Below are 22,951 nucleotides of genomic sequence, written 5' to 3'. Positions count from 1 at the left end.
GGGGGGCAAAGCCCCTCCCGCTGTAAGGGAAGTTCCGTTTCGAGACCACCTGAGGAACGTGAATGTGCACAAGTCTATGGGACCTGATGAGATGCATCGCAGAGTCCTGAGGGAACTGGCTGATGGAGTTGCCAAGGCACTCTCCATGACATTTGACAAGTGATGGCAGTCAGGTGAAGTCCCTGGTGACTGGAAGAAGGGGAATGTTGTGCCCATTTTTAAAAAGGGAAGAAAGGAGGACCCTGGGAAGTACCGCCCTGTCAGCCTCACCTCTGTGCCTGGGAAGATCATGGAACAGATCCTCCTAGAAGCTACGCTCAAGCCCATGGAAGACAGGGAGGTGATTTGAGACAGGCAGCACGGCTTCACCAAGGGCAAGTCCTGCCTGACCAAGCCAGTGGCTTTCTATGAAGGAGTGGCTGCATCAGTGGGCAAGGGAAAAGCCACGGGTGTCATCTCTTTGGACTCCTGTAAAGCGTTCGCCACAGTCCCCCACAACACCCTTCTCTCTAAATTGGGGAGATACGGGTTTGATGGGTGGGCTGTTCGGTGGATAGGGAATGGGGTAGTGTTCTACGGCTCGATGTCCGCATGGAGACCGGTGACAAGTGGAGTCCCTCAGGGGCCCGTACTGGGACCGGTGCCGTTTCAGATCTTCCTCAGTGACATAGAGAGCGGGATCGAGTGCACCCTCAGCAAGTTTGCCGACGACACCAAGCCGAGCGGTGCAGTTGACACGCCAGAAGGACGAGATGTCGTCCAAAGGGACCCGGACAAGCTGGAGAGGTGGGCCTGTGCGACCCTCGTGAGGTTCACCGAGGCCAAGTGCAAGGTCGTGCACCTGGGACGGGGCAACCCCCGATATCAATGCAGGCTGGGGGGACGAAGGCATTGGGAGCAGCCCTGCGGAGAAAGACTTGGGGGTACGGGTGGATGAAAAGCTGGACATGAGCCGGCAATGTGCGCTTGCAGCCCAGAAAGCCGACCGTATGCCGGGCTGCATCAAAAGAAGCGTGGGCAGCAGGTCGAGGGAGGGGATTCTGCCCCTCTAGTCTGCTCTGGTGAGACGTCACGCGGAGCACTGCGTCCAGCTCTGGAGCCCTCAGCAGAAGAAGGACATGGAGCCGTTGGAGCGGGTCCAGAGGAGGGCCACAAAAATGATGCGAGGGCTGGAGCCCCTCTCCTACGAGGCCAGGCTGAGAGAGTTGGGGTTGTTCCGCCTGGAGAAGAGAAGGCTGCGGGGAGACCTTCTTGTGGCCTTTCAGTGCTTCAAGGGGGCTTATGAGAAAGACGGGGAGAGACTTTTTAGCAGGGCCTGTAGTGCTAGGTCAAGGAGTAATGGTTTTAAACTGAAGAGGAATAGATTTAGAGTGGATATAAGGAAGAAATTGTTTCCAATGAGGGTGGTGAAGCACTGGAAGGCGTTGCCCAGAGAGGCAGTGGAGGCCCCATCCCTGGAAACATTCCAGGTCAGGTTGGACGGGTCTCTGAGCAACCCGATCTGGTTAAAGCTGTCCCTGCTCACTGCAGGGGGGTTGGGCTAGATGACCTCTAAAGGTCCCTTCCGACCCAAAGCATCTGTCACTGTGTTCGTGACGGGCGGGCAGGGTTCTGTAGCAGCTCGAGGTTGCAAGAGGGGAGCCCAGCAGCTGGCTGGAGCTCACGAGCAGGACTGTCTTCCTCAGTGCAGGGCCCGATGTCTGCGAGGGGCTGCAGCTGGTCTGGAGAGTCCGGTGTGGTGGGTGAGTGTATTTGGGCACAGCCCTGCCAGCTGTCCTGGGCACATCAGCGGTGTGCCTGCGACGGAGCTCCGGAGGGAGGCTGCTGCCGTTCAGGCCTCAGGTCCAGGGAGTGCGTGTCCCCGGGACTGGGGGGACGGTGGCCTGTGGTCCGGGAACCGAGGGCCAGGTGAGGGAGGGGCGTGAGGATGGGAGCAGTGTGCACACCATGAGGAATGACAAAGAGGAGAGAGAGAAGGTCTTTGCGGAGACCCCACGAAGGAGAGCTCCCAGTTGCTGTGGAGCAGGGAAGGAGGGGCAGGTGGAGAGCCCGCCAAAGCAGCAGCGAATGGAGAGTCCTGCCCAGGGGAAGGCTGTGGGCTTGTGGTGCAAGAGGAAGGCTCCTTCTACGGCACAGATGTGCAGCTGCAGAGCAGGGGCAGCGCTCTGGCAAGAGGCGAAGGAGCAAGGAGGGCCGGGGCAGGCTGGAATGTGGCAGGCAGGCTGTGCAAAAGCGTGAGGGAGAAAAGCATTGCTGAAGCCCGGGGTTGAACCAGGGACCTTTAGATCTTCAGTCTAACGCTCTCCCAGCTGAGCTACTCCAGCCCTGCCCCAGCAGCCCTTGTCCCTGTGGCACCCGTGCCAGGCCAGAGGCTGACGGGCACGAGGAGCGTTGCTGGGGCAGGTTCGCAGGGAGAAGCTGTGCCCAGCCCTGGGCAGAGGGGCCCTGGCCTCTCTCTGCCTCCATGGCCAGGTGGGCTCCAGATTTGGGTGGATGGCAGCTTGCACCGGGCATGCCAAAACGCGTGTGGGACTTGAGCGCAAACGTGACGGTGGCAAAGCGAGTGGGCAGGCCGGGCAGGTGTAACCGCAAAGGCTGACGGTGGAAGAGGTGTGGGGCTGTTGGAAGACCTTGTCTCCTTCCCTGGCCATGGAAGGCCTCCTCCCCACCCTCTCTTTCCCCAGCTCAACTTCCCTCCTTTGCTCCCAACTCTTCTACCTCGTCCCTGCCGAGCAGCGCCAGGGGATGGGGAATGGGGGTTGTGGTCGGCCCACAGCGGTTCCTGTCTGCTGCTCCTTCCTTCTTTCTCACACTGTCCCCATGGGGTCCCTCCTACAGGCTACAGTCCCTCGAGGTGAACCCGCTCCACTGTGGGCTCTTCACAGGCCACAGTTCTCTCGGGAATTATCCACTTTCTCTGGTGCTGGGTCCTCCACGGGCTGCAGGGCTTACCTTCTCCACCATGGCCTTCTCCGTAGGCTGCAGGGGAACCTCTGCTGTGCTGTGGTCTTCTCCGTGGGCTGCAGTGGAATCTCTGCTCTGGTGCCTGGACTACCGCCTCCCCCTTCTTCTTCCCCGACCATGGTGTCTGCGGGGCTGGCTTCTCACACCGTTTGGTTCCCCAACGCCTATCCCAGTGTGGCAGTTGTGCCCTTTTTCAAATGCGTTTTGACAGAAGCTCCAGCAGCTTTGTCGATGGGCTCGGTTTTGGCCAGCACTGGGTCCATTTTGGAGCTGGCTGGAAGCAGCCCTATCTGGCACGGAGCGGGCCCGTGGGTCTTATCTGACCGAGGCCACGCATGCAGCCTCCTGGCTACCGAAACCAGGGCATGGATGCCAATGCACAGCGTGAGTCTTTGCCTTGCTAAATGGCGTGCCCTGCTCGTCCCTCATCAAGAAATCCAGGCGAGCTGCTGGAAGAGAGCGAAACGGAGAAGGCCTTGACGCTGTTCAGCGCTGTTCAGCACTGTTCAGCAAAGAGCTGCAACACTGGTGTGTTATCAACGCTGTGCTGGCCACAAGCCCCCAGCCACGCGGGCTGCTGTGCAGAAAATGAAGTCCATCCCGGCCAAAGCCAGTACAATGTACGTGGAAGTACTTTCCAGGCTTAGCGTCTCTGTCACCTCCCAGGGATCGTGGAGGGGCTGACCGGCCTGTAGTTCCCCAGGTCCTCCCTCTTGCCCTTCTTGAAAATAGGAGTGGCATTTGATTTCTTCCAGTCTTTGGGCACTTCCCCCAGTTTCGGTGACTGGTCAAAGATGGGTGGAGAGTGTCCTCGCACTGACATCTGCCAGCTCCGTTGGCACCCATGGGTGCCTGCCGTCAGGGCCCACGACTTACGCGTGTCCAGCTGGCGCAGGTGTTCCCTGACCTGACCCTCTTCCATCAAGGGTATGCCTGCCTGGCCCCAGGCTCGATCCCCCTCATCTCTGGCACCTGGCGTTCCCGAAGGCCGGTCGTGCTAGTAAAAGAGGAGGCGAAGGCGGCGTTCAGCCTTTTCCAATGTCCTGTGCGACCAGGTCCCCCGCCTCATTCAGCAGGGGGCCCAAATTTTCCCTGGTCTTCCTTTTCTCACCTATGTCATTACAGAAACCCTTCCTGCTGCCGCCGTTAACATCGCTCGCCAGAATCAATTCCACTGGGGCCTCCGCGTTCCAAATGGCATCTCTGCGTGCTCGGGCAGCGTCCCTGTAGTCCTGCCAGGTGACCTGTCCCTGCTTCCAGCCTCTGTATGCTTTTATTTCATGCCTGAGTTTTGCCAGGAGGTCCTTGTTCATCCCTGCAGGTCTCATGGCATTTTTGCCTGGCCACCTCTGGCCCCTGGAACGATACCATGTGTTTGTGCCTGAGCAGCTCACCCGCGGCCTCCATATCCATGAATTAGCACGGGAGCGGAGACAAGGAGCTCACATGCAGGTGCTTATTTTCACAGAATCACAGAATCATAGAATGGTTTGCGTTGGAAGGCACATTTAAAGGTCGTCTGGCCCAGCCCCCCTGCGATGAGGAGGGCCATCTTCAACCAGATGAGGTTGCTCAAGGCCCGGTCCGACCTGACCTTGAATGTTTCCACGGATGGGGCATCTCCCACCTCTCTGGGTGAGCTGTTCCAGTGTTTCACCACCCTCGCCGTAAAACATTTCTTCCTTATATCTAGCCTGAATGTACCCTCCCTTAGTTTAAACCCGTTACTCCTGGTCCTAGCACTGCAGGCCCTGCTAAAAAGTCTCTCCCCGTCTTTCTCCTAAGCGCCCTTGAAGCACTGAAAGGCCGCAAGAAGGTCTCCCCGCAGCCTTCTCTTCTCCAGGCGGAACAAGCCCAACCCTCTCGGCCTGTCCTCGTAGGAGAGGGGCTCCAGCCCTCGCATCATTTCTGTGGCCGTTTTGTGCACCCCTGAACTGAGGCGGGAGGAATGCCACCTCGTGTGCATTTGTGGCAGGCGTGTGAGATAGCCGAGTCCCCTTCCAGCCGCAAGCCTACAGAGCCAGGATGAGACAGCTCAGCTGACCTAGCTGAATCCCTTTCCTCTGCAAGGGTAAAGGAGATCCCTGCGTGTCACTGCCTGGGAGCCGTGTCGGTTGACGTGTCGTGGTTTAACCCCAGCCAGCAGCTAAGCACCGTGCAGCCGCTCGCTCACTGCCCCTGCCCTGGTGGGATGGGGGGCTAGGATCGGAGGAGTAAGAGTGAGAAAACTCCTGCGTCGAGATAAGAACAGTTTACGAATTGAAATAAAGTAAAATAGTAACGATAATAATAATGATGAGCCAGTGGAAGCAGGGACAGTGCTGTGTCCTGGGAAGAGTAGAGGGAAGCTGCCTGGTTGTGTAGGGAAGGGGGTCAGGAAGGCCAAGGCGCAGCTGGAGCTGAATTTGGCAAGGGATGTAAAGACTAACAAGAAGGGCTTCTACAGGTATGTCAACCAGAAAAGGCAGGTTAAAGGAAGCGTACCCCCCCTGTGATGAACAAGAACGGCGACCTAGTATCAACAGGCGAGGAGACAGCGGAGGTGCTCGACAACTTCTTTGCCTCAGTCTTCACCGGCAACCTCTCTCCTTGCCCCTCCCGAGTCGACGGACCGCAAGATGGGGCCCAGGGGGGCAAAGCCCCTCCCGCTGTAAGGGAAGTTCCGTTTCGAGACCACCTGAGGAACGTGAATGTGCACAAGTCTATGGGACCTGATGAGATGCATCGCAGAGTCCTGAGGGAACTGGCTGATGGAGTTGCCAAGGCACTCTCCATGACATTTGACAAGTGATGGCAGTCAGGTGAAGTCCCTGGTGACTGGAAGAAGGGGAATGTTGTGCCCATTTTTAAAAAGGGAAGAAAGGAGGACCCTGGGAAGTACCGCCCTGTCAGCCTCACCTCTGTGCCTGGGAAGATCATGGAACAGATCCTCCTAGAAGCTACGCTCAAGCCCATGGAAGACAGGGAGGTGATTCGAGACAGGCAGCACGGCTTCACCAAGGGCAAGTCCTGCCTGACCAAGCCAGTGGCTTTCTATGAAGGAGTGGCTGCATCAGTGGGCAAGGGAAAAGCCACGGGTGTCATCTCTTTGGACTCCTGTAAAGCGTTCGCCACAGTCCCCCACAACACCCTTCTCTCTAAATTGGGGAGATACGGGTTTGATGGGTGGGCTGTTCGGTGGATAGGGAATGGGGTAGTGTTCTACGGCTCGATGTCCGCATGGAGACCGGTGACAAGTGGAGTCCCTCAGGGGCCCGTACTGGGACCGGTGCCGTTTCAGATCTTCCTCAGTGACATAGAGAGCGGGATCGAGTGCACCCTCAGCAAGTTTGCCGACGACACCAAGCCGAGCGGTGCAGTTGACACGCCAGAAGGACGAGATGTCGTCCAAAGGGACCCGGACAAGCTGGAGAGGTGGGCCTGTGCGACCCTCGTGAGGTTCACCGAGGCCAAGTGCAAGGTCGTGCACCTGGGACGGGGCAACCCCCGATATCAATGCAGGCTGGGGGGACGAAGGCATTGGGAGCAGCCCTGCGGAGAAAGACTTGGGGGTACGGGTGGATGAAAAGCTGGACATGAGCCGGCAATGTGCGCTTGCAGCCCAGAAAGCCGACCGTATGCCGGGCTGCATCAAAAGAAGCGTGGGCAGCAGGTCGAGGGAGGGGATTCTGCCCCTCTAGTCTGCTCTGGTGAGACGTCACGCGGAGCACTGCGTCCAGCTCTGGAGCCCTCAGCAGAAGAAGGACATGGAGCCGTTGGAGCGGGTCCAGAGGAGGGCCACAAAAATGATGCGAGGGCTGGAGCCCCTCTCCTACGAGGCCAGGCTGAGAGAGTTGGGGTTGTTCCGCCTGGAGAAGAGAAGGCTGCGGGGAGACCTTCTTGTGGCCTTTCAGTGCTTCAAGGGGGCTTATGAGAAAGACGGGGAGAGACTTTTTAGCAGGGCCTGTAGTGCTAGGTCAAGGAGTAATGGTTTTAAACTGAAGAGGAATAGATTTAGAGTGGATATAAGGAAGAAATTGTTTCCAATGAGGGTGGTGAAGCACTGGAAGGCGTTGCCCAGAGAGGCAGTGGAGGCCCCATCCCTGGAAACATTCCAGGTCAGGTTGGACGGGTCTCTGAGCAACCCGATCTGGTTAAAGCTGTCCCTGCTCACTGCAGGGGGGTTGGGCTAGATGACCTCTAAAGGTCCCTTCCGACCCAAAGCATCTGTCACTGTGTTCGTGACGGGCGGGCAGGGTTCTGTAGCAGCTCGAGGTTGCAAGAGGGGAGCCCAGCAGCTGGCTGGAGCTCACGAGCAGGACTGTCTTCCTCAGTGCAGGGCCCGATGTCTGCGAGGGGCTGCAGCTGGTCTGGAGAGTCCGGTGTGGTGGGTGAGTGTATTTGGGCACAGCCCTGCCAGCTGTCCTGGGCACATCAGCGGTGTGCCTGCGACGGAGCTCCGGAGGGAGGCTGCTGCCGTTCAGGCCTCAGGTCCAGGGAGTGCGTGTCCCCGGGACTGGGGGGACGGTGGCCTGTGGTCCGGGAACCGAGGGCCAGGTGAGGGAGGGGCGTGAGGATGGGAGCAGTGTGCACACCATGAGGAATGACAAAGAGGAGAGAGAGAAGGTCTTTGCGGAGACCCCACGAAGGAGAGCTCCCAGTTGCTGTGGAGCAGGGAAGGAGGGGCAGGTGGAGAGCCCGCCAAAGCAGCAGCGAATGGAGAGTCCTGCCCAGGGGAAGGCTGTGGGCTTGTGGTGCAAGAGGAAGGCTCCTTCTACGGCACAGATGTGCAGCTGCAGAGCAGGGGCAGCGCTCTGGCAAGAGGCGAAGGAGCAAGGAGGGCCGGGGCAGGCTGGAATGTGGCAGGCAGGCTGTGCAAAAGCGTGAGGGAGAAAAGCATTGCTGAAGCCCGGGGTTGAACCAGGGACCTTTAGATCTTCAGTCTAACGCTCTCCCAGCTGAGCTACTCCAGCCCTGCCCCAGCAGCCCTTGTCCCTGTGGCACCCGTGCCAGGCCAGAGGCTGACGGGCACGAGGAGCGTTGCTGGGGCAGGTTCGCAGGGAGAAGCTGTGCCCAGCCCTGGGCAGAGGGGCCCTGGCCTCTCTCTGCCTCCATGGCCAGGTGGGCTCCAGATTTGGGTGGATGGCAGCTTGCACCGGGCATGCCAAAACGCGTGTGGGACTTGAGCGCAAACGTGACGGTGGCAAAGCGAGTGGGCAGGCCGGGCAGGTGTAACCGCAAAGGCTGACGGTGGAAGAGGTGTGGGGCTGTTGGAAGACCTTGTCTCCTTCCCTGGCCATGGAAGGCCTCCTCCCCACCCTCTCTTTCCCCAGCTCAACTTCCCTCCTTTGCTCCCAACTCTTCTACCTCGTCCCTGCCGAGCAGCGCCAGGGGATGGGGAATGGGGGTTGTGGTCGGCCCACAGCGGTTCCTGTCTGCTGCTCCTTCCTTCTTTCTCACACTGTCCCCATGGGGTCCCTCCTACAGGCTACAGTCCCTCGAGGTGAACCCGCTCCACTGTGGGCTCTTCACAGGCCACAGTTCTCTCGGGAATTATCCACTTTCTCTGGTGCTGGGTCCTCCACGGGCTGCAGGGCTTACCTTCTCCACCATGGCCTTCTCCGTAGGCTGCAGGGGAACCTCTGCTGTGCTGTGGTCTTCTCCGTGGGCTGCAGTGGAATCTCTGCTCTGGTGCCTGGACTACCGCCTCCCCCTTCTTCTTCCCCGACCATGGTGTCTGCGGGGCTGGCTTCTCACACCGTTTGGTTCCCCAACGCCTATCCCAGTGTGGCAGTTGTGCCCTTTTTCAAATGCGTTTTGACAGAAGCTCCAGCAGCTTTGTCGATGGGCTCGGTTTTGGCCAGCACTGGGTCCATTTTGGAGCTGGCTGGAAGCAGCCCTATCTGGCACGGAGCGGGCCCGTGGGTCTTATCTGACCGAGGCCACGCATGCAGCCTCCTGGCTACCGAAACCAGGGCATGGATGCCAATGCACAGCGTGAGTCTTTGCCTTGCTAAATGGCGTGCCCTGCTCGTCCCTCATCAAGAAATCCAGGCGAGCTGCTGGAAGAGAGCGAAACGGAGAAGGCCTTGACGCTGTTCAGCGCTGTTCAGCACTGTTCAGCAAAGAGCTGCAACACTGGTGTGTTATCAACGCTGTGCTGGCCACAAGCCCCCAGCCACGCGGGCTGCTGTGCAGAAAATGAAGTCCATCCCGGCCAAAGCCAGTACAATGTACGTGGAAGTACTTTCCAGGCTTAGCGTCTCTGTCACCTCCCAGGGATCGTGGAGGGGCTGACCGGCCTGTAGTTCCCCAGGTCCTCCCTCTTGCCCTTCTTGAAAATAGGAGTGGCATTTGATTTCTTCCAGTCTTTGGGCACTTCCCCCAGTTTCGGTGACTGGTCAAAGATGGGTGGAGAGTGTCCTCGCACTGACATCTGCCAGCTCCGTTGGCACCCATGGGTGCCTGCCGTCAGGGCCCACGACTTACGCGTGTCCAGCTGGCGCAGGTGTTCCCTGACCTGACCCTCTTCCATCAAGGGTATGCCTGCCTGGCCCCAGGCTCGATCCCCCTCATCTCTGGCACCTGGCGTTCCCGAAGGCCGGTCGTGCTAGTAAAAGAGGAGGCGAAGGCGGCGTTCAGCCTTTTCCAATGTCCTGTGCGACCAGGTCCCCCGCCTCATTCAGCAGGGGGCCCAAATTTTCCCTGGTCTTCCTTTTCTCACCTATGTCATTACAGAAACCCTTCCTGCTGCCGCCGTTAACATCGCTCGCCAGAATCAATTCCACTGGGGCCTCCGCGTTCCAAATGGCATCTCTGCGTGCTCGGGCAGCGTCCCTGTAGTCCTGCCAGGTGACCTGTCCCTGCTTCCAGCCTCTGTATGCTTTTATTTCATGCCTGAGTTTTGCCAGGAGGTCCTTGTTCATCCCTGCAGGTCTCATGGCATTTTTGCCTGGCCACCTCTGGCCCCTGGAACGATACCATGTGTTTGTGCCTGAGCAGCTCACCCGCGGCCTCCATATCCATGAATTAGCACGGGAGCGGAGACAAGGAGCTCACATGCAGGTGCTTATTTTCACAGAATCACAGAATCATAGAATGGTTTGCGTTGGAAGGCACATTTAAAGGTCGTCTGGCCCAGCCCCCCTGCGATGAGGAGGGCCATCTTCAACCAGATGAGGTTGCTCAAGGCCCGGTCCGACCTGACCTTGAATGTTTCCACGGATGGGGCATCTCCCACCTCTCTGGGTGAGCTGTTCCAGTGTTTCACCACCCTCGCCGTAAAACATTTCTTCCTTATATCTAGCCTGAATGTACCCTCCCTTAGTTTAAACCCGTTACTCCTGGTCCTAGCACTGCAGGCCCTGCTAAGAAGTCTCTCCCCGTCTTTCTCCTAAGCGCCCTTGAAGCACTGAAAGGCCGCAAGAAGGTCTCCCCGCAGCCTTCTCTTCTCCAGGCGGAACAAGCCCAACCCTCTCGGCCTGTCCTCGTAGGAGAGGGGCTCCAGCCCTCGCATCATTTCTGTGGCCGTTTTGTGCACCCCTGAACTGAGGCGGGAGGAATGCCACCTCGTGTGCATTTGTGGCAGGCGTGTGAGATAGCCGAGTCCCCTTCCAGCCGCAAGCCTACAGAGCCAGGATGAGACAGCTCAGCTGACCTAGCTGAATCCCTTTCCTCTGCAAGGGTAAAGGAGATCCCTGCGTGTCACTGCCTGGGAGCCGTGTCGGTTGACGTGTCGTGGTTTAACCCCAGCCAGCAGCTAAGCACCGTGCAGCCGCTCGCTCACTGCCCCTGCCCTGGTGGGATGGGGGGCTAGGATCGGAGGAGTAAGAGTGAGAAAACTCCTGCGTCGAGATAAGAACAGTTTACGAATTGAAATAAAGTAAAATAGTAACGATAATAATAATGATGAGCCAGTGGAAGCAGGGACAGTGCTGTGTCCTGGGAAGAGTAGAGGGAAGCTGCCTGGTTGTGTAGGGAAGGGGGTCAGGAAGGCCAAGGCGCAGCTGGAGCTGAATTTGGCAAGGGATGTAAAGACTAACAAGAAGGGCTTCTACAGGTATGTCAACCAGAAAAGGCAGGTTAAAGGAAGCGTACCCCCCCTGTGATGAACAAGAACGGCGACCTAGTATCAACAGGCGAGGAGACAGCGGAGGTGCTCGACAACTTCTTTGCCTCAGTCTTCACCGGCAACCTCTCTCCTTGCCCCTCCCGAGTCGACGGACCGCAAGATGGGGCCCAGGGGGGCAAAGCCCCTCCCGCTGTAAGGGAAGTTCCGTTTCGAGACCACCTGAGGAACGTGAATGTGCACAAGTCTATGGGACCTGATGAGATGCATCGCAGAGTCCTGAGGGAACTGGCTGATGGAGTTGCCAAGGCACTCTCCATGACATTTGACAAGTGATGGCAGTCAGGTGAAGTCCCTGGTGACTGGAAGAAGGGGAATGTTGTGCCCATTTTTAAAAAGGGAAGAAAGGAGGACCCTGGGAAGTACCGCCCTGTCAGCCTCACCTCTGTGCCTGGGAAGATCATGGAACAGATCCTCCTAGAAGCTACGCTCAAGCCCATGGAAGACAGGGAGGTGATTCGAGACAGGCAGCACGGCTTCACCAAGGGCAAGTCCTGCCTGACCAAGCCAGTGGCTTTCTATGAAGGAGTGGCTGCATCAGTGGGCAAGGGAAAAGCCACGGGTGTCATCTCTTTGGACTCCTGTAAAGCGTTCGCCACAGTCCCCCACAACACCCTTCTCTCTAAATTGGGGAGATACGGGTTTGATGGGTGGGCTGTTCGGTGGATAGGGAATGGGGTAGTGTTCTACGGCTCGATGTCCGCATGGAGACCGGTGACAAGTGGAGTCCCTCAGGGGCCCGTACTGGGACCGGTGCCGTTTCAGATCTTCCTCAGTGACATAGAGAGCGGGATCGAGTGCACCCTCAGCAAGTTTGCCGACGACACCAAGCCGAGCGGTGCAGTTGACACGCCAGAAGGACGAGATGTCGTCCAAAGGGACCCGGACAAGCTGGAGAGGTGGGCCTGTGCGACCCTCGTGAGGTTCACCGAGGCCAAGTGCAAGGTCGTGCACCTGGGACGGGGCAACCCCCGATATCAATGCAGGCTGGGGGGACGAAGGCATTGGGAGCAGCCCTGCGGAGAAAGACTTGGGGGTACGGGTGGATGAAAAGCTGGACATGAGCCGGCAATGTGCGCTTGCAGCCCAGAAAGCCGACCGTATGCCGGGCTGCATCAAAAGAAGCGTGGGCAGCAGGTCGAGGGAGGGGATTCTGCCCCTCTAGTCTGCTCTGGTGAGACGTCACGCGGAGCACTGCGTCCAGCTCTGGAGCCCTCAGCAGAAGAAGGACATGGAGCCGTTGGAGCGGGTCCAGAGGAGGGCCACAAAAATGATGCGAGGGCTGGAGCCCCTCTCCTACGAGGCCAGGCTGAGAGAGTTGGGGTTGTTCCGCCTGGAGAAGAGAAGGCTGCGGGGAGACCTTCTTGTGGCCTTTCAGTGCTTCAAGGGGGCTTATGAGAAAGACGGGGAGAGACTTTTTAGCAGGGCCTGTAGTGCTAGGTCAAGGAGTAATGGTTTTAAACTGAAGAGGAATAGATTTAGAGTGGATATAAGGAAGAAATTGTTTCCAATGAGGGTGGTGAAGCACTGGAAGGCGTTGCCCAGAGAGGCAGTGGAGGCCCCATCCCTGGAAACATTCCAGGTCAAGTTGGACGGGTCTCTGAGCAACCCGATCTGGTTAAAGCTGTCCCTGCTCACTGCAGGGGGGTTGGGCTAGATGACCTCTAAAGGTCCCTTCCGACCCAAAGCATCTGTCACTGTGTTCGTGACGGGCGGGCAGGGTTCTGTAGCAGCTCGAGGTTGCAAGAGGGGAGCCCAGCAGCTGGCTGGAGCTCACGAGCAGGACTGTCTTCCTCAGTGCAGGGCCCGATGTCTGCGAGGGGCTGCAGCTGGTCTGGAGAGTCCGGTGTGGTGGGTGAGTGTATTTGGGCACAGCCCTGCCAGCTGTCCTGGGCACATCAGCGGTGTGCCTGCGACGGAGCTCCGGAGGGAGGCTGCTGCCGTTCAGGCCTCAGGTCCAGGGAGTGCGTGTCCCCGGGACTGGGGGGACGGTGGCCTGTGGTCCGGGAACCGAGGGCCAGGTGAGGGAGGGGCGTGAGGATGGGAGCAGTGTGCACACCATGAGGAATGACAAAGAGGAGAGAGAGAAGGTCTTTGCGGAGACCCCACGAAGGAGAGCTCCCAGTTGCTGTGGAGCAGGGAAGGAGGGGCAGGTGGAGAGCCCGCCAAAGCAGCAGCGAATGGAGAGTCCTGCCCAGGGGAAGGCTGTGGGCTTGTGGTGCAAGAGGAAGGCTCCTTCTACGGCACAGATGTGCAGCTGCAGAGCAGGGGCAGCGCTCTGGCAAGAGGCGAAGGAGCAAGGAGGGCCGGGGCAGGCTGGAATGTGGCAGGCAGGCTGTGCAAAAGCGTGAGGGAGAAAAGCATTGCTGAAGCCCGGGGTTGAACCAGGGACCTTTAGATCTTCAGTCTAACGCTCTCCCAGCTGAGCTACTCCAGCCCTGCCCCAGCAGCCCTTGTCCCTGTGGCACCCGTGCCAGGCCAGAGGCTGACGGGCACGAGGAGCGTTGCTGGGGCAGGTTCGCAGGGAGAAGCTGTGCCCAGCCCTGGGCAGAGGGGCCCTGGCCTCTCTCTGCCTCCATGGCCAGGTGGGCTCCAGATTTGGGTGGATGGCAGCTTGCACCGGGCATGCCAAAACGCGTGTGGGACTTGAGCGCAAACGTGACGGTGGCAAAGCGAGTGGGCAGGCCGGGCAGGTGTAACCGCAAAGGCTGACGGTGGAAGAGGTGTGGGGCTGTTGGAAGACCTTGTCTCCTTCCCTGGCCATGGAAGGCCTCCTCCCCACCCTCTCTTTCCCCAGCTCAACTTCCCTCCTTTGCTCCCAACTCTTCTACCTCGTCCCTGCCGAGCAGCGCCAGGGGATGGGGAATGGGGGTTGTGGTCGGCCCACAGCGGTTCCTGTCTGCTGCTCCTTCCTTCTTTCTCACACTGTCCCCATGGGGTCCCTCCTACAGGCTACAGTCCCTCGAGGTGAACCCGCTCCACTGTGGGCTCTTCACAGGCCACAGTTCTCTCGGGAATTATCCACTTTCTCTGGTGCTGGGTCCTCCACGGGCTGCAGGGCTTACCTTCTCCACCATGGCCTTCTCCGTAGGCTGCAGGGGAACCTCTGCTGTGCTGTGGTCTTCTCCGTGGGCTGCAGTGGAATCTCTGCTCTGGTGCCTGGACTACCGCCTCCCCCTTCTTCTTCCCCGACCATGGTGTCTGCGGGGCTGGCTTCTCACACTGTTTGGTTCCCCAACGCCTATCCCAGTGTGGCAGTTGTGCCCTTTTTCAAATGCGTTTTGACAGAAGCTCCAGCAGCTTTGTCGATGGGCTCGGTTTTGGCCAGCACTGGGTCCATTTTGGAGCTGGCTGGAAGCAGCCCTATCTGGCACGGAGCGGGCCCGTGGGTCTTATCTGACCGAGGCCACGCATGCAGCCTCCTGGCTACCGAAACCAGGGCATGGATGCCAATGCACAGCGTGAGTCTTTGCCTTGCTAAATGGCGTGCCCTGCTCGTCCCTCATCAAGAAATCCAGGCGAGCTGCTGGAAGAGAGCGAAACGGAGAAGGCCTTGACGCTGTTCAGCGCTGTTCAGCACTGTTCAGCAAAGAGCTGCAACACTGGTGTGTTATCAACGCTGTGCTGGCCACAAGCCCCCAGCCACGCGGGCTGCTGTGCAGAAAATGAAGTCCATCCCGGCCAAAGCCAGTACAATGTACGTGGAAGTACTTTCCAGGCTTAGCGTCTCTGTCACCTCCCAGGGATCGTGGAGGGGCTGACCGGCCTGTAGTTCCCCAGGTCCTCCCTCTTGCCCTTCTTGAAAATAGGAGTGGCATTTGATTTCTTCCAGTCTTTGGGCACTTCCCCCAGTTTCGGTGACTGGTCAAAGATGGGTGGAGAGTGTCCTCGCACTGACATCTGCCAGCTCCGTTGGCACCCATGGGTGCCTGCCGTCAGGGCCCACGACTTACGCGTGTCCAGCTGGCGCAGGTGTTCCCTGACCTGACCCTCTTCCATCAAGGGTATGCCTGCCTGGCCCCAGGCTCGATCCCCCTCATCTCTGGCACCTGGCGTTCCCGAAGGCCGGTCGTGCTAGTAAAAGAGGAGGCGAAGGCGGCGTTCAGCCTTTTCCAATGTCCTGTGCGACCAGGTCCCCCGCCTCATTCAGCAGGGGGCCCAAATTTTCCCTGGTCTTCCTTTTCTCACCTATGTCATTACAGAAACCCTTCCTGCTGCCGCCGTTAACATCGCTCGCCAGAATCAATTCCACTGGGGCCTCCGCGTTCCAAATGGCATCTCTGCGTGCTCGGGCAGCGTCCCTGTAGTCCTGCCAGGTGACCTGTCCCTGCTTCCAGCCTCTGTATGCTTTTATTTCATGCCTGAGTTTTGCCAGGAGGTCCTTGTTCATCCCTGCAGGTCTCATGGCATTTTTGCCTGGCCACCTCTGGCCCCTGGAACGATACCATGTGTTTGTGCCTGAGCAGCTCACCCGCGGCCTCCATATCCATGAATTAGCACGGGAGCGGAGACAAGGAGCTCACATGCAGGTGCTTATTTTCACAGAATCACAGAATCATAGAATGGTTTGCGTTGGAAGGCACATTTAAAGGTCGTCTGGCCCAGCCCCCCTGCGATGAGGAGGGCCATCTTCAACCAGATGAGGTTGCTCAAGGCCCGGTCCGACCTGACCTTGAATGTTTCCACGGATGGGGCATCTCCCACCTCTCTGGGTGAGCTGTTCCAGTGTTTCACCACCCTCGCCGTAAAACATTTCTTCCTTATATCTAGCCTGAATGTACCCTCCCTTAGTTTAAACCCGTTACTCCTGGTCCTAGCACTGCAGGCCCTGCTAAAAAGTCTCTCCCCGTCTTTCTCCTAAGCGCCCTTGAAGCACTGAAAGGCCGCAAGAAGGTCTCCCCGCAGCCTTCTCTTCTCCAGGCGGAACAAGCCCAACCCTCTCGGCCTGTCCTCGTAGGAGAGGGGCTCCAGCCCTCGCATCATTTCTGTGGCCGTTTTGTGCACCCCTGAACTGAGGCGGGAGGAATGCCACCTCGTGTGCATTTGTGGCAGGCGTGTGAGATAGCCGAGTCCCCTTCCAGCCGCAAGCCTACAGAGCCAGGATGAGACAGCTCAGCTGACCTAGCTGAATCCCTTTCCTCTGCAAGGGTAAAGGAGATCCCTGCGTGTCACTGCCTGGGAGCCGTGTCGGTTGACGTGTCGTGGTTTAACCCCAGCCAGCAGCTAAGCACCGTGCAGCCGCTCGCTCACTGCCCCTGCCCTGGTGGGATGGGGGGCTAGGATCGGAGGAGTAAGAGTGAGAAAACTCCTGCGTCGAGATAAGAACAGTTTACGAATTGAAATAAAGTAAAATAGTAACGATAATAATAATGATGAGCCAGTGGAAGCAGGGACAGTGCTGTGTCCTGGGAAGAGTAGAGGGAAGCTGCCTGGTTGTGTAGGGAAGGGGGTCAGGAAGGCCAAGGCGCAGCTGGAGCTGAATTTGGCAAGGGATGTAAAGACTAACAAGAAGGGCTTCTACAGGTATGTCAACCAGAAAAGGCAGGTTAAAGGAAGCGTACCCCCCCTGTGATGAACAAGAACGGCGACCTAGTATCAACAGGCGAGGAGACAGCGGAGGTGCTCGACAACTTCTTTGCCTCAGTCTTCACCGGCAACCTCTCTCCTTGCCCCTCCCGAGTCGACGGACCGCAAGATGGGGCCCAGGGGGGCAAAGCCCCTCCCGCTGTAAGGGAAGTTCCGTTTCGAGACCACCTGAGGAACGTGAATGTGCACAAGTCTATGGGACCTGATGAGATGCATCGCAGAGTCCTGAGGGAACTGGCTGATGGAGTTGCCAAGGCACTCTCCATGACATTTGACAAGTGATGGCAGTCAGGTGAAGTCCCTGGTGACTGGAAGAAGGGGAATGTTGTGCCCATTTTTAAAAAGGGAAGAAAGGAGGACCCTGGGAAGTACCGCCCTGTCAGCCTCACCTCTGTGCCTGGGAAGATCATGGAACAGATCCTCCTAGAAGCTACGCTCAAGCCCATGGAAGACAGGGAGGTGATTCGAGACAGGCAGCACGGCTTCACCAAGGGCAAGTCCTGCCTGACCAAGCCAGTGGCTTTCTATGAAGGAGTGGCTGCATCAGTGGGCAAGGGAAAAGCCACGGGTGTCATCTCTTTGGACTCCTGTAAAGCGTTCGCCACAGTCCCCCACAACACCCTTCTCTCTAAATTGGGGAGATACGGGTTTGATGGGTGGGCTGTTCGGTGGATAGGGAATGGGGTAGTGTTCTACGGCTCGATGTCCGCATGGAGACCGGTGACAAGTGGAGTCCCTCAGGGGCCCGTACTGGGACCGGTGCCGTTTCAGATCTTCCTCAGTGACATAGAGAGCGGGATCGAGTGCACCCTCAGCAAGTTTGCCGACGACACCAAGCCGAGCGGTGCAGTTGACACGCCAGAAGGACGAGATGTCGTCCAAAGGGACCCGGACAAGCTGGAGAGGTGGGCCTGTGCGACCCTCGTGAGGTTCACCGAGGCCAAGTGCAAGGTCGTGCACCTGGGACGGGGCAACCCCCGATATCAATGCAGGCTGGGGGGACGAAGGCATTGGGAGCAGCCCTGCGGAGAAAGACTTGGGGGTACGGGTGGATGAAAAGCTGGACATGAGCCGGCAATGTGCGCTTGCAGCCCAGAAAGCCGACCGTATGCCGGGCTGCATCAAAAGAAGCGTGGGCAGCAGGTCGAGGGAGGGGATTCTGCCCCTCTAGTCTGCTCTGGTGAGACGTCACGCGGAGCACTGCGTCCAGCTCTGGAGCCCTCAGCAGAAGAAGGACATGGAGCCGTTGGAGCGGGTCCAGAGGAGGGCCACAAAAATGATGCGAGGGCTGGAGCCCCTCTCCTACGAGGCCAGGCTGAGAGAGTTGGGGTTGTTCCGCCTGGAGAAGAGAAGGCTGCGGGGAGACCTTCTTGTGGCCTTTCAGTGCTTCAAGGGGGCTTATGAGAAAGACGGGGAGAGACTTTTTAGCAGGGCCTGTAGTGCTAGGTCAAGGAGTAATGGTTTTAAACTGAAGAGGAATAGATTTAGAGTGGATATAAGGAAGAAATTGTTTCCAATGAGGGTGGTGAAGCACTGGAAGGCGTTGCCCAGAGAGGCAGTGGAGGCCCCATCCCTGGAAACATTCCAGGTCAGGTTGGACGGGTCTCTGAGCAACCCGATCTGGTTAAAGCTGTCCCTGCTCACTGCAGGGGGGTTGGGCTAGATGACCTCTAAAGGTCCCTTCCGACCCAAAGCATCTGTCACTGTGTTCGTGACGGGCGGGCAGGGTTCTGTAGCAGCTCGAGGTTGCAAGAGGGGAGCCCAGCAGCTGGCTGGAGCTCACGAGCAGGACTGTCTTCCTCAGTGCAGGGCCCGATGTCTGCGAGGGGCTGCAGCTGGTCTGGAGAGTCCGGTGTGGTGGGTGAGTGTATTTGGGCACAGCCCTGCCAGCTGTCCTGGGCACATCAGCGGTGTGCCTGCGACGGAGCTCCGGAGGGAGGCTGCTGCCGTTCAGGCCTCAGGTCCAGGGAGTGCGTGTCCCCGGGACTGGGGGGACGGTGGCCTGTGGTCCGGGAACCGAGGGCCAGGTGAGGGAGGGGCGTGAGGATGGGAGCAGTGTGCACACCATGAGGAATGACAAAGAGGAGAGAGAGAAGGTCTTTGCGGAGACCCCACGAAGGAGAGCTCCCAGTTGCTGTGGAGCAGGGAAGGAGGGGCAGGTGGAGAGCCCGCCAAAGCAGCAGCGAATGGAGAGTCCTGCCCAGGGGAAGGCTGTGGGCTTGTGGTGCAAGAGGAAGGCTCCTTCTACGGCACAGATGTGCAGCTGCAGAGCAGGGGCAGCGCTCTGGCAAGAGGCGAAGGAGCAAGGAGGGCCGGGGCAGGCTGGAATGTGGCAGGCAGGCTGTGCAAAAGCGTGAGGGAGAAAAGCATTGCTGAAGCCCGGGGTTGAACCAGGGACCTTTAGATCTTCAGTCTAACGCTCTCCCAGCTGAGCTACTCCAGCCCTGCCCCAGCAGCCCTTGTCCCTGTGGCACCCGTGCCAGGCCAGAGGCTGACGGGCACGAGGAGCGTTGCTGGGGCAGGTTCGCAGGGAGAAGCTGTGCCCAGCCCTGGGCAGAGGGGCCCTGGCCTCTCTCTGCCTCCATGGCCAGGTGGGCTCCAGATTTGGGTGGATGGCAGCTTGCACCGGGCATGCCAAAACGCGTGTGGGACTTGAGCGCAAACGTGACGGTGGCAAAGCGAGTGGGCAGGCCGGGCAGGTGTAACCGCAAAGGCTGACGGTGGAAGAGGTGTGGGGCTGTTGGAAGACCTTGTCTCCTTCCCTGGCCATGGAAGGCCTCCTCCCCACCCTCTCTTTCCCCAGCTCAACTTCCCTCCTTTGCTCCCAACTCTTCTACCTCGTCCCTGCCGAGCAGCGCCAGGGGATGGGGAATGGGGGTTGTGGTCGGCCCACAGCGGTTCCTGTCTGCTGCTCCTTCCTTCTTTCTCACACTGTCCCCATGGGGTCCCTCCTACAGGCTACAGTCCCTCGAGGTGAACCCGCTCCACTGTGGGCTCTTCACAGGCCACAGTTCTCTCGGGAATTATCCACTTTCTCTGGTGCTGGGTCCTCCACGGGCTGCAGGGCTTACCTTCTCCACCATGGCCTTCTCCGTAGGCTGCAGGGGAACCTCTGCTGTGCTGTGGTCTTCTCCGTGGGCTGCAGTGGAATCTCTGCTCTGGTGCCTGGACTACCGCCTCCCCCTTCTTCTTCCCCGACCATGGTGTCTGCGGGGCTGGCTTCTCACACCGTTTGGTTCCCCAACGCCTATCCCAGTGTGGCAGTTGTGCCCTTTTTCAAATGCGTTTTGACAGAAGCTCCAGCAGCTTTGTCGATGGGCTCGGTTTTGGCCAGCACTGGGTCCATTTTGGAGCTGGCTGGAAGCAGCCCTATCTGGCACGGAGCGGGCCCGTGGGTCTTATCTGACCGAGGCCACGCATGCAGCCTCCTGGCTACCGAAACCAGGGCATGGATGCCAATGCACAGCGTGAGTCTTTGCCTTGCTAAATGGCGTGCCCTGCTCGTCCCTCATCAAGAAATCCAGGCGAGCTGCTGGAAGAGAGCGAAACGGAGAAGGCCTTGACGCTGTTCAGCGCTGTTCAGCACTGTTCAGCAAAGAGCTGCAACACTGGTGTGTTATCAACGCTGTGCTGGCCACAAGCCCCCAGCCACGCGGGCTGCTGTGCAGAAAATGAAGTCCATCCCGGCCAAAGCCAGTACAATGTACGTGGAAGTACTTTCCAGGCTTAGCGTCTCTGTCACCTCCCAGGGATCGTGGAGGGGCTGACCGGCCTGTAGTTCCCCAGGTCCTCCCTCTTGCCCTTCTTGAAAATAGGAGTGGCATTTGATTTCTTCCAGTCTTTGGGCACTTCCCCCAGTTTCGGTGACTGGTCAAAGATGGGTGGAGAGTGTCCTCGCACTGACATCTGCCAGCTCCGTTGGCACCCATGGGTGCCTGCCGTCAGGGCCCACGACTTACGCGTGTCCAGCTGGCGCAGGTGTTCCCTGACCTGACCCTCTTCCATCAAGGGTATGCCTGCCTGGCCCCAGGCTCGATCCCCCTCATCTCTGGCACCTGGCGTTCCCGAAGGCCGGTCGTGCTAGTAAAAGAGGAGGCGAAGGCGGCGTTCAGCCTTTTCCAATGTCCTGTGCGACCAGGTCCCCCGCCTCATTCAGCAGGGGGCCCAAATTTTCCCTGGTCTTCCTTTTCTCACCTATGTCATTACAGAAACCCTTCCTGCTGCCGCCGTTAACATCGCTCGCCAGAATCAATTCCACTGGGGCCTCCGCGTTCCAAATGGCATCTCTGCGTGCTCGGGCAGCGTCCCTGTAGTCCTGCCAGGTGACCTGTCCCTGCTTCCAGCCTCTGTATGCTTTTATTTCATGCCTGAGTTTTGCCAGGAGGTCCTTGTTCATCCCTGCAGGTCTCATGGCATTTTTGCCTGGCCACCTCTGGCCCCTGGAACGATACCATGTGTTTGTGCCTGAGCAGCTCACCCGCGGCCTCCATATCCATGAATTAGCACGGGAGCGGAGACAAGGAGCTCACATGCAGGTGCTTATTTTCACAGAATCACAGAATCATAGAATGGTTTGCGTTGGAAGGCACATTTAAAGGTCGTCTGGCCCAGCCCCCCTGCGATGAGGAGGGCCATCTTCAACCAGATGAGGTTGCTCAAGGCCCGGTCCGACCTGACCTTGAATGTTTCCACGGATGGGGCATCTCCCACCTCTCTGGGTGAGCTGTTCCAGTGTTTCACCACCCTCGCCGTAAAACATTTCTTCCTTATATCTAGCCTGAATGTACCCTCCCTTAGTTTAAACCCGTTACTCCTGGTCCTAGCACTGCAGGCCCTGCTAAGAAGTCTCTCCCCGTCTTTCTCCTAAGCGCCCTTGAAGCACTGAAAGGCCGCAAGAAGGTCTCCCCGCAGCCTTCTCTTCTCCAGGCGGAACAAGCCCAACCCTCTCGGCCTGTCCTCGTAGGAGAGGGGCTCCAGCCCTCGCATCATTTCTGTGGCCGTTTTGTGCACCCCTGAACTGAGGCGGGAGGAATGCCACCTCGTGTGCATTTGTGGCAGGCGTGTGAGATAGCCGAGTCCCCTTCCAGCCGCAAGCCTACAGAGCCAGGATGAGACAGCTCAGCTGACCTAGCTGAATCCCTTTCCTCTGCAAGGGTAAAGGAGATCCCTGCGTGTCACTGCCTGGGAGCCGTGTCGGTTGACGTGTCGTGGTTTAACCCCAGCCAGCAGCTAAGCACCGTGCAGCCGCTCGCTCACTGCCCCTGCCCTGGTGGGATGGGGGGCTAGGATCGGAGGAGTAAGAGTGAGAAAACTCCTGCGTCGAGATAAGAACAGTTTACGAATTGAAATAAAGTAAAATAGTAACGATAATAATAATGATGAGCCAGTGGAAGCAGGGACAGTGCTGTGTCCTGGGAAGAGTAGAGGGAAGCTGCCTGGTTGTGTAGGGAAGGGGGTCAGGAAGGCCAAGGCGCAGCTGGAGCTGAATTTGGCAAGGGATGTAAAGACTAACAAGAAGGGCTTCTACAGGTATGTCAACCAGAAAAGGCAGGTTAAAGGAAGCGTACCCCCCCTGTGATGAACAAGAACGGCGACCTAGTATCAACAGGCGAGGAGACAGCGGAGGTGCTCGACAACTTCTTTGCCTCAGTCTTCACCGGCAACCTCTCTCCTTGCCCCTCCCGAGTCGACGGACCGCAAGATGGGGCCCAGGGGGGCAAAGCCCCTCCCGCTGTAAGGGAAGTTCCGTTTCGAGACCACCTGAGGAACGTGAATGTGCACAAGTCTATGGGACCTGATGAGATGCATCGCAGAGTCCTGAGGGAACTGGCTGATGGAGTTGCCAAGGCACTCTCCATGACATTTGACAAGTGATGGCAGTCAGGTGAAGTCCCTGGTGACTGGAAGAAGGGGAATGTTGTGCCCATTTTTAAAAAGGGAAGAAAGGAGGACCCTGGGAAGTACCGCCCTGTCAGCCTCACCTCTGTGCCTGGGAAGATCATGGAACAGATCCTCCTAGAAGCTACGCTCAAGCCCATGGAAGACAGGGAGGTGATTCGAGACAGGCAGCACGGCTTCACCAAGGGCAAGTCCTGCCTGACCAAGCCAGTGGCTTTCTATGAAGGAGTGGCTGCATCAGTGGGCAAGGGAAAAGCCACGGGTGTCATCTCTTTGGACTCCTGTAAAGCGTTCGCCACAGTCCCCCACAACACCCTTCTCTCTAAATTGGGGAGATACGGGTTTGATGGGTGGGCTGTTCGGTGGATAGGGAATGGGGTAGTGTTCTACGGCTCG

General features: G+C 58.3%; 4 non-coding genes and 1 pseudogene across 4 annotated transcripts; all 5 read right to left on the bottom strand.

Moving 5' to 3' along the window:
* The window catches only part of LOC142596361 (uncharacterized), a 488,757-nt pseudogene that overhangs the window by 121,659 nt on the left and 344,147 nt on the right, over positions 1–22,951 (bottom strand).
* On the bottom strand, positions 2,252–2,324 carry TRNAF-GAA (transfer RNA phenylalanine (anticodon GAA)). Its single transcript has one exon. It is a non-coding gene; the product is annotated as a tRNA-Phe (tRNA).
* TRNAF-GAA (transfer RNA phenylalanine (anticodon GAA)) lies at positions 7,844–7,916 on the bottom strand. Its single transcript has one exon. It is a non-coding gene; the product is annotated as a tRNA-Phe (tRNA).
* Positions 13,436–13,508, bottom strand: TRNAF-GAA (transfer RNA phenylalanine (anticodon GAA)). Its single transcript has one exon. It is a non-coding gene; the product is annotated as a tRNA-Phe (tRNA).
* Positions 19,028–19,100, bottom strand: TRNAF-GAA (transfer RNA phenylalanine (anticodon GAA)). Its single transcript has one exon. It is a non-coding gene; the product is annotated as a tRNA-Phe (tRNA).

The sequence above is a fragment of the Pelecanus crispus genome, chromosome 31 (assembly GCF_030463565.1).
Source record: "Pelecanus crispus isolate bPelCri1 chromosome 31, bPelCri1.pri, whole genome shotgun sequence".
NCBI classification, from domain to species: domain Eukaryota; kingdom Metazoa; phylum Chordata; class Aves; order Pelecaniformes; family Pelecanidae; genus Pelecanus; species Pelecanus crispus.
This window is presented reverse-complemented; position numbering and strand designations above follow the sequence as displayed.